The sequence below is a fragment of the Mya arenaria genome, chromosome 13 (genome assembly GCF_026914265.1).
Source record: "Mya arenaria isolate MELC-2E11 chromosome 13, ASM2691426v1".
NCBI lineage: Eukaryota > Metazoa > Mollusca > Bivalvia > Myida > Myidae > Mya > Mya arenaria.
The window spans coordinates 7335632-7352263 of record NC_069134.1 but is presented as its reverse complement, the minus strand read 5'-3'; the positions used below and the strand labels follow the sequence as shown (position 1 = coordinate 7352263).

Sequence of the window (16632 nt, the reverse complement as noted above, 5' to 3'; positions counted from 1 at the left end):
TGACCCTGTTTGCAGCTGATATTGACACTGTGTGCAACTGATGTTTACACTGTATGTAGCTTATGCTGACACTGTGTGCAGCTGATGTTGACACTGTGTGCAGCTGATGTTGACACTGTGTGCAGCTGATGTTGACCCTGTTTGCAGCTGATATTGACACTGTGTGCAACTGATGTTTACACTGTATGTAGCTTATGTTGACACTGTGTGCAGCTGATGTTGACACTGTGTGCAGCTGATGTTGACACTGTGTGCAGCTGATGTTGACTCTGAGTGCAGCTGATGTTGACACTGTGTGCAGCTGATGTTGACACTGTGTGCAGCTGATGTTGACACTGTGTGCAGCTGATGTTGACACTGTGTGCAGCTGATGTTGACTCTGTGTGCAGCTGATGTTGACACTATGTGCAGCTGATGTTGACACTGTGTGCAGCTGATGTTGACACTGTGTGCAGCTGATGTTGACACTGTGTGCGGCTGATGTTGACTCTGTTTGCGGCTGATATTGACTCTGTGTGCAGCTGATGTTGACACTGTGTGCAGCTGATGTTGACACTGTGTGCAGCTGATGTTGACACTGTGTGCAGCTGATGTTGACACTGTGTGCAGCTGATGTTGACTCTGTGTGCAGCTGATGTTGACACTGTGTGCAGCTGATGTTGACACTGTGTGCAGCTGATGTTGACACTGTGTGCAGCTGATGTTGACACTGTGTGCAGCTGATGTTGACACTGTGTGCAGCTGATGTTGACACTGTGTGCAGCTGATGTTGACTCTGTTTGCGGCTGATATTGACACTGTGTGCAGCTATGTTGACACTGTGTACAGTTGATGATGACACTGTGTGCAAGGATGTTGACACTGTTTGCAGCTGTGTTCAGCTGATATTGTCACTGTTTGCAGCTGATGTTGATACTGTGTGCAAGGACGTTGACACTGTGTGCAGCTATGTTGACACTGTGTGCAGTTGATGATAACGCTGTGTGCAAGGATGTTGACACTGTTTGCAGCTGTATTCAGCTGATATTGACACTGTGTTCAGCTGGATGCAGTTGATGTCAATACTTAATACTAGCACTCATTTCACTAGTGTTTTACTGTGGAGTATCCAGCTGTTGTACAAACCATGCCTGCTACTGTTTAATATCATTGTGTGTATAACCACAAAGTTATCAGCTGTCCTTTTTCTTGGATAATGTTTTCGTGCTGATGTTTATGCAAAAACACACAAGGGAATGTTCTGCATTTTACTACATCTTACTACACTTCCTTGGCAACAAAAAAATGTGGCTAGTTATGCACTGATGCATAAAAAACATACTTGCATGCATAAAACCATTCCATTTTATCTGATAGTTTTGACATTTGTGCTTCTATTGGTTTTACATAAATCTTCACAACTGAATAATTGCAAATCTCATGAATAATAAATGAATACATTGAATTCAGACTGTCTGTAAATTAGTGGAAAAATATTACTAGGATAATTTAGTGAATTATTAAATATTTACAGGCTTACTGTAAATCATTTTCTACAATAATATGTCAAATACTTAGGTTTGATAACAACAAAGGTAACAACAAAGGCAATTGTTAATACTGATAGTGTTCTGAGACAGATGAAACCTTTGGAACTCATTTAACAACTTTACCATGAATGAAAATAAATTATTTGGAAAACATGTCATCTAGTGTCTTTATAATGATCTCAATAAAATGCAGAGTCTGGGGCCTAGGGATTAAACAAAATCCATAAAGCAAGCTGTGACAGCCCACTTATCCCCATCAAAAGGGTTTGCTGCTACTGTTCCTGTCCTTTATCTGGTATTAAATCTGATATGGTTTGTTCTAAGAAGCCTTGTGCACACGGCAGACAGGTGACACATGTGACATGGTCTCAGCAAAGCACGGATGCAGACAACCTGGAAAATATCATTACTATAACATACTCCTGGAGGAGTCATGCACAGAACAATATCCGTCAACAAAGATTCATTACAAGTCATACAAGATGCAGCAGATGGATAAAGATGTTTGTTTTGATCCAAAATTTCGTTCAAAATGTACTGTTATGTTTTTTTCTCCTGTTGTTGTTGTTTGTTTTTTTTGTGTCATGTAGAAGATTATGATTCAACAATCATGTACAAACCCAGTGTTTCAATAATTATCTCTTTTTATAAAAAACAAAAAAAATAAAAACATAGGCGGACAATATTCACATTGTAACAAGTATTGGCGCAAATTTAATGAAATAACAAGTACAAAGCCCTAAATATTGAGTCTTAAATTTCAACCAAAATAGCTCATTTTCTGAAAATGTTCAACTCCATAAATGCACTACTTTATCAACCACTTCAAAACTACTTCCTAGTAATCAACTCATGATCAAGTTCAGACAAAAACGGTCATCGCTATCATTGGACAGATAAAGTAAGCCAGCGTAGTTTGTTTCTCACAGATTTACTATTACTACAATGAGGCCTTGTGGGAAAACATCAGACTTTTATCGCATTATACATGAGTGTACAGAGGGTAAAATCATGTAAAGACCCATATACGGCATATCATACAAAGTCATGGCAGGTCATCGTGATAAAGTTAAAAGGAAACCAACCTTTTAGTTTTAAATCTACTCTTTATACCAGATAAAATATTTTAACAGACACACATAGAATAACTTTCACTTTTTCTTATCAAGCAAGGAAAATGTTCATTGAAATTTGTTTTAATGCAACAGTTAAGAAGAAGTGATGTCAAGAATTTAATCATTTGTGATCCATCGCTTAAATCGGTTTCATCAGTTTTTATACAAATTATCAATGAAAACCATTATGCAGTACAAAAAAGTAACTAGAATGTTAACTTTGACTAATGACAGGCTACTGACACCATTTCCTCAAAACATCTTAAAGGGGCACAAAATAGGTAACAACTAATGTTTAACTCATTAGACTTCAATGGCCAAAATAAACAAGCAAATAATTTGTATACAGTACAAAATATAGGGATATTTTGGCACTTTTTTAACTGGAGAATAAGTGGCCAAGTAGCTATTAAACGAAGATCCTGTTTATGTAGACTGATATTCTTTCAACTGTACAAAAATCAATCACATTTTTATGTTTTGATCATTCAAGTCAAAGTACAAAATAATGCATTAAGTTAAAAAAAAATGTTTTTGCATTTATCAAGTAAACCTATCTGTGTTCCTTATAACAGGATATTGCCAAGTTCACTATATTTGTTCTGGTATAATTAATGTAATTTTTACATTCTTAAGAGTATTATTTTCTTTATAGGAAATAAACTTCATGATCTTCATGATAAACTGATTTGTATTTAAACTAAGAAATTTGGATGAATTAAATAAGCCACTTAAACTTGTTACGCTTAAGAACTTTTGACTAACTAGATGAAGTAGGTGTTAAGCTTAGTGTTTTAAAATTATATCTACTGTAGTTGTCTTATTCCGCATCTGTTAAAATTTACCAATTCACTTCATTAAAGGGACTCATTCAAAGGCTCAGACATTAAATTATGTGGAATATGAACAAAATGCTTTTTACAATTAAAAACATCTTAACAAGTTCATATAAGATCTCAATCACTGAAATATGTGACATGATTTTATTTGTTTTTCCGGAAAGTAACGTTATTGAAAGTTGAATGATTTAAACCCAAAAATTACAAAAATATGTTAAAAGAAGTATCTGCCAGTGCTATACGCTAACAAGTTATGTATGATATGAATAATTTTTATCAAATTTGAAAACAATCATCCTTTTAAAATCAATAACAGCTGATTCATGTTTGCAACACACTTCCATCCCATTGGAAGAACAATCATTTTGAATACCAAGTTTTTTTCAGACCATGCACTCAAGGTTTTTACTATGCCTTACTGAATTTTATGTTATCTCAGTTTTAAAAGTGGAGTTTTGCACTCTTAATTTGACAATGGTAACATCGGTCTTCATTCTTATGTTCTAAATATTAACTCTGTTGTTGAATGAACAAACTTCAAAAGGTTTCTTAAAAACTTATCAATGACACAATGACCTACTGTTAACAAAATCTCATCTCCTATACAAATAAATATATCAAACTGAAAGAGCACATGTTGATCAACAATATCAAACAAGATAGTCGGTTGTTCAATACTGATAGAGGAACTGATAACAGACAGATTGGGACATTTTGACACAGATAGTAATGACCAAGAGCAGATAATGATGACCATGACCAGGAGTAGTGACCAATGCTGTTATGATGGTCAATGTAACATGAAACACTTCACTGGCAAGTCTTGTGTCCATATTTGAGTCCATCCTATGTAAATAATGTACAGGGGTGGCATGTTTTTAAGCAATGTTGGTGGTATTCTTTTCTGAAGAGAAAAAAAACAATTTTACAGACTATTCAGAACAGGAGTAGATACAGATCTTGACATTGCAAAAAAGCATTTAGACTATTCATCCCATTCTGCTCACAATTCATGGTCAATTACATGGAGATGGCACACTGACACACAAAACCCAAAAACTGCTACTGAAAACTGTAAATGCAAAAAAAACATTACTGAATCATGCTACAGGTCATAAAAAGTCATGCATGCCACAAAAAGATCTTGATATGAAGAGCATTGACAGGCAATTCCCTATGGAAGTTTCATGCATCTTGGCAGTTAATGTGAAAGCTAATATTCTATCACCAGTCCAGTTTGCAATTCTTTCAAGAACAGAAGACAACTCTTCCTTGACCATCACCCTAGAAGGTTACAAAGACATACATGGCATTTGGAACAAAACCAAGACACAACAAAAACTATTCAACATCATACAGGGGTGGGCGTTCTTTAATCCACAGCAACCAGGTATAAACATTGCCAATAAACAACTGGTTTAACTTGGCCAAATGATACATCAATGGTTACTGAAATTGCTAGTTACATGCAACAAAATACAAGGGTCGCAATGGCCTGTGCAGCTACATGGGCGACATACATGATTGAAAGTAATGAAGCTGTAAGTAGCTGAAATAGATAGACTCTAATGCTGATCTAGTTTCACCTTACAGCCTCAGGAATTTGTATTGATAAAACCAATGCCATGATAGTGTCTCATTATTGAAATTTGAACCTGAACAAATCTATTTCAACATTCAAAAGTAGGCTATAATCATCTTTCATCAGCTGTTTTTACACCATAAATTAAAATCAACAAGCCAAAATGATACAAAGAAATGATAAGTGTTTGGGAAACTACTGATCAACACCCTTGGGGACTTTAAAACTATTATCTAAGTCACTGGGTAATACCATCTAAACCAGACAAAGGGAATTCCTAGTTGGGGTTTCATCAAAGGAGTTTGAACAATATGTACAGTCTATGTTTCACACAATCAGTGGTCAGTAGGTGAAGATCAGACATCAAAATATCACGGTGAGTTAAAGGAATTAAGTCCAGCCTTTCTGTTTTCCTAAGTAGCCGTTATGCCAATTTAGATTGAAAAAGACAAATCCATCAATTTCACAAGTTGATTGGAACATAAATTATCTAATTCCTTTCAACTTAACAATCTTATCCTGTTCTCTTTCATGGAGAAAAGAGATGCCCAGGATACTAGTTGGAGTTATAAATTACTATTACATCACATAATAACCATTGATACCTGAGAATCTGTTGGTGAACAAGGATGAATACAGCAACAAACCTACTGCAGCAGGAGGACTTTCAATGGCCACCAACATTGGTAACACCTATAGCTTGACCCCAGAGTACAGCAACATATCTACTGCTGTATGAGAACTTGCAATGGCCACCAACATTGGTAACACTTATAGCTTGACTCCAGAGTACAGCAACATATCTACTGCTGTAGGAGAACTTGCAATGGCCACCAACATGGTAACACCTATAGCTTGACTCCAGCAACACAACTACTGCAGCAGGAGGACTTGCGATGGCCACCAACATGGTAACACCTATAGCTTGACTCCAGCAACACAACTTCTGCAGCAGGAGGACTTGCAATGGCCACCAACATGGTAACATCTATAGATTGACTCCGGCAACACAACTACTGCAGCAGGAGGACTTGCAATGGCCACCAACATGGTAACACCTATAGCTTGACTCCACAACACAACTTCTGCAGCAGGAGGACTTGCAATGGCCACCAACATGGTAACACCTATAGCTTGACTCCGGCAACACAACTACTGCAGCAGGAGGACTTGCAATGGCCACTAACATGGTAACACCTATAGCTCGACTCCGGCAACACAACTACTGCAGCAGGAGGACTTGCAATGGCCACCAACATGATAGCATAAATGTATTCAACAATAGACATGTGAAGAATCTAAATCAGATTGGTAGGTTGGCGTCAGATGTGCCATGCTGAAGCATTATACCATAATATATGGCTGACAAGATCACCTTTTACTATACCTTTGACTCCATGTACTTACACACACCAAGTCTCAACTGAAACCAGCAGATTCAAACAGCCTTTGACACAACCCATACCTATAAGAAAGCATTTTTAACTACTGATAATTGCTATTATAAACAAGAAGTTCTGAAGTGCTCAATGGCTTAATATTTTGAGTATAATATGTTGAAAATAAGGCAGACAATAGTGAATGACACTTCTTTAGTAATTTGTTAAACATTAAGATACAACTTTAAACTCTACCTGGTAGAAATGTTAAAGGAACTGTCAAAGGCAGCGACCCAAACAGCTTAAGGTCTGTAGTGACATAAAAAAGTACAATATCAAATTTTACGATGAATGGTGATCTATCTATTCATTTAAGGAATGACAGCTGCTTATTTTCTTCTGTTTAAAGCAAATCATGACAGGTAAACATTTTCATTATCTCTAATCACATGCCTTTCCCTCCAGTAAAGAGTCTATTGAAAACTAAACCTGTAACAGTTTTATGGCTTCCATCCTTAGAAGTTATTTACCCATAATCTGCACTTTTCATCCTTAATTGCAGTGTACATGGCAACCAGCAAAAAAACTATGGGCGATATTTTTCTACAATTGCATGACCTATAATCATGAAAAAGCTTTTTCGAACAAAACAAAAAGGTACGCGCTTTAACACTACGTTCAAATTTCATCTAACTAGGCCAATTAGTCTGCATAAATACACATGTAAGACAATTTACTGAAGTGTAACATCTTAATAGGGTAAACTTTATGACAAACACTGGACATGCTCATGCTTATTGGAATGCACTGGGATGCGAGCTTGTAAGAATAAAATAATGAATATGTTCCTCATAAAAGCGGCAATAAAATGATACACTTCTGATCTTAAGGTGTTTGTCTCATGCTCAGCGTAACTGAAAACATGGTAATTAATCTCGGAAACCTGAGCCTGTTTGTATCACTATATCATAATGCTAGACAGTGGGTAGTGTAAGACTTGCGAATAGATTGCTCTGATATAACGGAAACATCAGAATATCTATTGATACAAATATATTGTTTAACTAGAGTGTATCAATATTTCAATCTCATATTTCAGGAAGATATGAGTTAAAACTATGAGTATAATACCATCTAGACATGCACGACACATCGCCACTAACCAGATAGAAGTCAACGATTTGCATCAGAATGTTAACATGGATTAAAAAGTGTCACTGGTTTTATGGAACTACAGGAACCTGAGACACCCAAGCTGTGTCTGTATCATTTCTCAATCTTGTATCAGGTAGTCTCCAATCATGGCTACTTCAATCTACTAGATATGTCCTTTGTCTTCTTCATGATACAAAAGCAGGGGTTGACTGAGGGTCGAAGATTATCTCTACATGGTACTTCTTGTAGATGATTGGATTAATGATTATTAAACATACCGATGGGAATCTTTGTTAGATTGTACCAACAATGTTCACAGACCATTTACACTTATCTTGCCACTGTTTTATAGCACTTGATAACATTTAATAAACATTAAGAAAGATCATGGTGAGGGATTGATAGAAATCTGTGAATCCATGTTTAATCATTGAAGACCTTTTTTTCATACATGTTCTTCAAAAGGAACAATATACCTGACAAATCACACCAGCCGTATGACACATGCTTCAGTTATGACAAGATATCATGAGAATTTTGTCATATCTCACAGATGAGAAAAAGCATGAAGGACAAGATTTTTTGCAAAAAAAAAAGAAATTTGTATATTCTTATTTTTGCAAGGAAGATAACATTTCTCTTTTTTTGGCATTGCAAAGCAAAGATTATAAGTATCAAGTCCTTTGTAGTTTAAAGTAAGTAAACAACATGCCAGAGACATTCAGAAAACCAAGACAGCAATGATGTGTTGAACGATCAATAAATTAATAATTAACAACATTTAAAACACAGCTTTCAGTTAAAAAAGGCATAAATCATGGACAGTGTGACATTTATATCACATACTTTCAAACTCATCATAAGGCTAAAGTCCTGTTAACAGGTGAATAAACTTTGTTTAACATTAGGCCATATTTGTGAAGCTGTTATTACTAGAAACAACCATTAAGTGCTTTAAAGCCATGAGCCCATGTCTGTGACCTATTATCAGATGTTTGCTTTCAAAAATTGGGGCCACTACATGCAGTAGTATGAACCATGATAACAGTTCTTCTAGAATGAAAGATGTGTCATATGAATGCCAATAGTTCATTGCCATGTATTGATATCTTGAAAGGTTGGGGATGTGGGCCATGCAATAGGCCACTGACATTATATGATATTGTTACCCCTTACTGGTCCCGTAACTGACCAGGCTACCCATGTGGGCCATGCAATAGGCCACTGACATTATATGATATTGTTACCCCTTACTGGTCCCGTAACTGACCAGGCTACCCATGTGGGCCATGCAATAGGCCACTGACATTATATGATATTGTTACCCCTTACTGGTCCCGTAACTGACCAGGCTACCCTATCATTCTAATATCAAAATTATGTCCAGTGTTTAGCCCTGCTATATGCCTTATTAAATATAAAAAAAATCTCGATTAATAACACTATCATCAATTGTTTTTTGTAATTTTATAAACTTAAAAAAGAATGCACTGGAAAAGATTACAAATGAGTTTTGTGTAAGGATAAATACATTTAGTTATTTCAAAGCAGTGACAAATGCCCTGCAGGGAGTTTAATGACGCAATGCACATGCCCAATTCATGAGTCTTATAAATCATTCAGATGTTTTCATGGAATAGTAAGTTATACAGTGAATTTAAAGAAAGTTAAAATGACTGTTTACTGTGCTCTGCATAACTCAGATCATTTTACCTTCATTAAGGAACAAATCAGTGTTCAAACTGGCTGTGTTGAGTGACGTTCATAAATGAACAAATCAGAGTTCCATGTGTTGTGTGACCTTCATAAATGTACAAATCAGAGTTCCATGTGTTGTGTGACCTTCATAAATGAACAAATCAGAGTTCAATGTGTTTTATGACCTTCATAAATGAACAAATCAGAGTTCCCTGTGTTGAGTGACCTTCATAAATGAACAAATCAGAGTTCCATGTGTTGTGCGACCTTCATAAATGAACAAATCAGAGTTCCATGTGTTGAGTGACCTTCATTTTTCAGCTGACAAAGATGAAAATTCATTTTTTAACTTCATTTTCAAAGTAAAAAAAGTTAGCTACATATCCTCATTTTCTCAAAATGGCAAGCACGGGATACATATTTTTCCAAGAACAAGGAAAATACAAGACTAAGAAATAAACCCTTCCACAAATTCATAAAAAAATGTATTATTTAACACTGACATCCCATAAAGGCCAGACACGTTATTCATGAATATCTTGGCTGCATCTAATGTCTGAGAGACCATTAATTTGTCTGCCGGCACCAAAGAATAGGCTTATATGGAAATATATCTGGAAATGTCTTCAGGTTATGGGCCAAACAGTGGGCACTTAAAGACATGGAATAAAACAATGAAAACTACAGGGACAAGTCAAACAGATAATGAAGAGCTTAATGGGTTCAGGATGAAGAACAAGTCGCACATTTTAAAGGGTAATAACTCTTAGTAAATACTAAGCAGACTGCAAGAACACAGTAAATAATGTTATCACATAATAAATACTGTACTACTACTGAAAATTATGGGATAGGTTGTAGGTTTATCATGGGAATATTTTATAACTAGACACCAAATGAAAGAGCCATGAAAGAGCCTTCGACACAGACACAACACTCTTCCATGCAATTGCAAAACAGAATAACATGGCGTAAAACAATACGTGGAACCTATAAAATCCTAAAATGCATGGTAAAGATACAGCTCTGATAAGGTTCAATCAAAACTAATCCTTTTAATAGTACACATTTTGAATTTAAACCTGACCTTTGACATTTGAGGTACAGAGCTGGGTCTTGTACCGGTATGTGACATGTCACCTCATCATGGCAAGTGTTTTTGAAAATCTAATAATGCATCCTCAAGACACAGCTTGGACAACAACAAGGATCATTCCAATCTTTGACCTCTAAACATGACCTTGACCTTTGAGGTAAAGACCTTGGTCTTGTGCATGACAAGCTGCCTCATCATGGTGAATTTTCTTGGCAAGTTTCTTTGAAAATCCTATAATGCATGGTCAAGATACAGCCCAGACAAGGATCAACCTTTCACCTGTAACCTTGACCTTAAAAGTCAAGACCTGGCTCTTGTGCGTGACATGCCACCTCATCATGCATGGTGAACCTTCATGGCAAGCACATACACAGAACCGCCATTGAGAGAACTATATCCTCCTAACGGGCTCAACAAAAAAGTAAATAATTATGATGCATAATTTTGAACACTAAAGTGGTTTAGTTATTATGGGGTTACACTTTTATTGTGATTTGAGCACAGGTCGACCATTCCTTAACACACAGCTTTGGCAGACAGCAACCTTAACTATTTGGGAGTTCTCCAGAAATGTTTTGCTCCTGACAGCATAGCCATTAACTGTCTGGACAAAGTTGGCACATGTATGGAGAGCCATTTCTCATTGGAACATCATACATAATGCTGCCATACTCCTCCTCAAACAGATACAGGCCAAATATGGTAAAATCCCAGACAGACAGATCGAACATATTATGTAATAGGATTCTGATGTAATATGCGGAACTTACAGAATAATGGAAGTCTTGATAATTATCTTTTTTATTCTGAAGCCCCTCAAAAGTCCAGAATTGCTGCTGCTTAAGGAATTAGAATATTCATTAAGGCTTTATGATATCAGAAAAGGCCACAGATGGCAAGAGTAATAAATATAGATTTCATTCCATTTCTGCAGGAAATGTAAGCTTCAATGTCTACAAAAAATGGCTATATTTGCTTTAAATACACTTCTCAAAAATAGCATGACAGTCTTGAAAAAAAACACTGTTTTTGTTGTTATTGTTGAGAAATATTTAATGGCTGTATACAGTCAATTATGTGCCCTTTCGATCTGAACAAAAACATTAACAGGTTAATTTTCTACATTACTATCAGTGTAGCTATCCTTTGAACCTTAATTGAATACTTTGGCCTCACACTTTGAAAAGCACTAAAAGACCATTACCTTGGCTCCCTTTAAAATAATCTTAAATGGCACACTGTTTTCAACTGTTCTAAAATTTATGGGATAGTTTTTAAGGGATTCTGGAAACCTAGTATTTAGGCACTGATTAAGTTTCATTTGATAGTGGCCCTGTTAACAGAAAGGAGCAGGCCGAGTGGAAGGTGGGGTATAGCACCAGAAAACATGATAACAGTATTGTTAGGCCTAACTTGTTCAAATAATTGATGTATAAAGCAGGCATTTTAAACACACCTTTGGCTGATAAATGATAGCATTTGAGGTCCAACAAGTGTCCTGTTCCGATATTTAAAGGCAATCAACCCACTACTGTGCTCTCTGGCTTGGCCATCACTGGCATGCAAATAGTGGCCAGCGCCGCACTTGACCAAACAGCAGAAACTGAAACAAATTATAATAACAAGTTCATTTAATGATTTTTATCAACAGGTTATAACCATGTTACTTAAACAAAGAGATCTACTCACTAAGAGTTACTTAAAATCATAGGATGATTATCCACATTATACTTAATTGTGAGATGTAAAATCTTTGACAGAATAAAAAATGGCCATCTAGAAGTATGTCCTATTCTGTTTTTGTTTTGTCAGTATCAACACAAAAACTTTTGTGAAATACGAGTTTAACATGAAGTGAATATCCTGTTTAAGATATCCTGTTTAAAGTGACCAATCCAGTTTATGGCCATTCATTTTGATTGTCTTTTATGGAAAACTTCTTTAAACAAATATTTTCTCCCGGATATTTGGATAAAGATATCATGAAGAGTTTGGGAACATCCTTTTAACCACAACAACTTGCCATGGGTTTATTTTACAAACATCATAGACACATACCAGTGCCTTCATGTTTTGACACCAAAAAATGAGTTCTCCTGGTAATGCGTCTGAAAACTTGTTTTATAATTATTTTACTCTTTGATACCAAGATTGCAGAAAAGAATACAATTAAAAATAAAACAAACTTGATTGAAGTGGGGAGCGAACCCTCACTGGTATAGTCAAGTAAAAATAGTAGACTGGTACCATATCCACTCGCCCTCAAGGACTCATAGTAAACTGATGGATATTTTAACCTTTAGTAAATACATTGCAAGCATCACATGATAATGTCAATCAACCAATAAGATATAGCCCTTTGTTGAAAAAAGTTTCTTATGTTTTTCAAAAAGACAATATTTAAGCATATATATATATACCAAGATTTGTTGAAGGGTTCCTACCATCAGTATCTCAGTTTTAACACTCTTAATAATTTGTCACACTTTATCTGGTAATAAAAAAAAATAAAAGTAAAAAGTGCATTTTACAAACCATGAAATAGTCCCATTAAATTTGCAGTAGTATTTTCATGCTTTCATGACATGGCCTGAAGATTTGTTAATCTAGTTGCTCCTTCTTGCAAAGGGTATCAGTTTTGTAACAATATTAAAGCATCCTTCTGATCTGTATAGGAATTACATTCTAAGGTTACAAATAGATCATAATTATTAACTCCCATGTGGGTATAATAATTAAATTAGGTTCTTCAACATGTTAAGGTGTTAACAGAGCAGAGCAACCCTGGTTTCTTCAGACAGCTTCATTTTCAAACTGTCAATGATGATAAATTATGAACTAAATGAAGGAAAACTCTGTTTTGTTTGCTTATCATAAATAATGCCTTCAAAGTGTTTCAACATGAATTTCAAGATGCTCTGCTGGGAGAGGTAATAGAAAAATACCCATCTTTCATTGGGTGAGTATTTTGATGACCGGGCACAATCATTACAGAGGTCAAAATAAATGACCCCAAATTATCTCCCAAACAGCACAGGAAACGGCTCTTTGTTGATCCTTTAATTATTTTTGTTTGCATAAAGCTGAGATAAGAGATTCCATGTTAAAATCAAATTAAAGAAAGTGCCCAAATGTTTATACAAAAGTAACTCTTTCTTAAATACCACCTTTATTCAATTACCACCCAAAGATTGCTAATGTAATGGACAGTAAAAGGCAAGGCTTCAATGCATATTGTCTGAATTTAAAATAGCCCTTTTCAAAGCTACCTGACTTGAATCTGTCCTCAAATAATGGAAGCCCTTACAATGGTGGAGGCACATATTTGGATAACAGGTTTGTCAGGATGTGGTACTTGACAGCAGATTTAGAACTATCTCCAACTTGGGTGACGGTCTTTCTGCAAACAGAACTGCAAACACATCAAGCACTTGTACATAATTTCATAGAAATCAAGACAATCATTAAGTGTAAAAATGCTGAACAAAGTTGCCAAGTAGGTCACTAGAGCTTGGATCTAAACAAATGTCTTAAAAGGTTTGGTTTGTTCGCTTAATCTGGGGGTGGCAGTTATGACATTAAGTTCAGTAATTCTAGTACTAATATTGTGATTTCTTACAAACATATGAACAATCTTTGAGCTTTAAGCAGACTGATGACATACTAAGTAACTGAAACATTTGTAATATTAATAAACATACAACAGTATCACCATTCCTTTAACTTTCAAGGTCTGGCACTGATTGAAGTCTCGTGCCAGCTGAGTGAAATAATAGCAGAAGTACCAAAAACAATATGCCAAATGGTGACATTGCGAGCCCTTTGAAAGAGCCTTTGACACAGACATGATATTCTTCCATGCAATTGCAACACAGAATAACATTGAGATGAACAGTATGTGGAACCAGACACAATAGACCTCATCATGGTGAACTTTCATGGCAAGTTTTTAGAAAATCCTATAAGGAATGGTAAGGACACAGCACAGACAAGGATACTTTTAACCTTTGACCTCTAAGTGTGAACTTGACCTTTGAGGTACAGACCTTGTCTTTTGTGCCACACACCACCTCATCATGGTTAACATTAATGGCAATTTAAAATTCAAGTAAATCCTATAATGCATGGTCAAGATACAGCCTGGACAAGGTTCAGTCCGGACAGTCAGACTAACATGACTGGGATGAAACCGCCATTGCAACAGTCATGTCTCACTCACCTCAAGTAGACTAAAAAACAAGAGCTGTCACAGAGACAGCACGCTCGACTATTCCGCCGCTTTTCAGTGTAGGGATTGAAAGGTTTTGGCGAAACATGCATGGATCACTGTTAGAGTAGATTTCAATGCAATACATGATGTGCTGAGATATTAACATAAATGTAGATACATGCAAAATTTTAACCAGAATTTCTAAGTCTAATAATAAAGGGCCATTATTTGCAAAATACAGTTATCTAATTTGGTTATTCAATTAGGTTGGGTGGTTGAATACCATTGTATAAAGTCTCAATGCAATACATCAAATAGTTGCTGAGATATTAACCTATGTGTGCTTACATGCAAAACCTTAACCAGAATTTCTAAGTCAAATAATAAAGGCCCATAATTGGCACTATATTCAAAAAAGTGTTATCTTATTTCATTAATTTAGTAGATTAGATAGTTAAGAATACATATCTAAAGTTTCAATGCAAAACATGATATAATTATTTGCTGAGGTATTGACTTAAATGTGGTTACATGCAAAACCTTAACCCGAATTTTTAAGTCGAATAAAAAAGGTGCCATTATTTGAATTTAATGCAAACTAGAGTTATCTTACTTGGTTAATTAAGTAGGTTGGATGGTTCAGTACCATTGTATAAAGTCTCAATGCAATACCTCAAGTAGTTGCTGAGATATTAACCTATGTGTGCTTGATCGCAAAACCTTAACCAGAATTTCTAAGTCGAATAATAAAGGCCTATTATTTGCATTAAATTCAAATAATTGTTATCTTACTTCATTAATTTAGTAGGTTAGATAGTTGGGAATACATATCTAAAGTTTCAATGCAAAACATGATGTATTTACTGAGATGTGCTTGCATGCAAAACCTTAACCAAGGTATGACACGACGCAGACGCTTGGGTGAGTAGTATAGCTCTCCTTATTCTTCGAATAGTCCAGCTTAAAATCAGACTCAATTTTACTGACCACTTTTTATCTGATATCTTACAAGATTTTTAAACAACTTATACCTATTTTGACTGCCTCTCTTCACCTTCCAAGCCCGTCATATATGCCTTAGTACACAAAGTATCCCTGACACCAGGTATAAAATATAACAGGTTATTAATTTTTCTCCATTTTTATGAGACCTACCATTAACTGTTTTTATTAAGTACAGAATTTTATGTCAAGAAAATATGCTTTCAGGTTAAAATAGGCATTTACATGTTCATATACAGACATAATGAACAATTTTTATGATGAAGTTTTACTGCTCAGTAACTTTATTCCTTCCAAAATACAATTTAATTCTTTTATACAATTTTAACACGTTAAACTTCTAATTATTACTTTTATGGTGAAAAGGTTGTTGTAAAATCTAGAAAAGCTTCCTATTACATAAGCAAAAATGATAACATGCACCTCGTGGAGATTTTTACCAGAATACGCTGCCTTCTTCCCTTCCATTTATACAGCGATGTCTCATGTTTTGCAATGGCTGTCACATCTTTTTTGTTCAAGTGTTATTGTAAAAACAGCTTTTTTGATCATTCTTGATTCAATTTCCTGTACAGACTATTAGAAGGACTAGTAGAAAAGCTAATAGAGGACTAGTAAACAGTACTAGTAAAAAATAGCAGAATCCAGATACTAGAACAATCTGTACTAATAGAAGTGAAGTTCTATTATAAATCAGTAATAGTCAAAGCCAAGTACTAGTATAAGACAAATACTAGAAGAAATCAGTACAAATAAAAGTCAGCACAATTAGAAGCCAACTTCTACTAAGTTGGTACTACTACTAGTTGAAGTCAGTACTAGTAGAAGTCAGTACAAGTAGAAGTCAGTACTAATAGAAGCCAGTACTAGTGAAAGCCAGTACTGGTAGAATCCATGTTGTAGTAGAAGTCAAGTACTAATAGAAGCCAGTACTAGTAGAAGTCAGTACAAGTAGAAGTCAGTACTAATAGAAGCCAGTATTAGTAGAGGCCAATTACTAGAAGAAGCCAGTACTAGTAAAAGAAAG

General features: G+C 35.4%; 1 long non-coding RNA gene across 3 annotated transcripts in view; it reads right to left on the bottom strand.

Moving 5' to 3' along the window:
• LOC128213992 (uncharacterized) overlaps positions 1-16632 on the bottom strand; it is a 42829-nt gene extending 26197 nt beyond the window's left edge. Inside the window, exons 1-3 of one of the 3 annotated variants that reach the window (XR_008257842.1) lie at positions 13663-16632; positions 12929-13060; positions 11850-11996 (exon numbers count right to left, since the gene is read on the bottom strand). This is a non-coding gene — a long non-coding RNA (uncharacterized LOC128213992). The remainder of the gene's footprint in view (positions 1-11849; positions 11997-12928; positions 13061-13662) is intronic. The other 2 variants (XR_008257843.1, XR_008257844.1) reach the window with 2 other exon arrangements.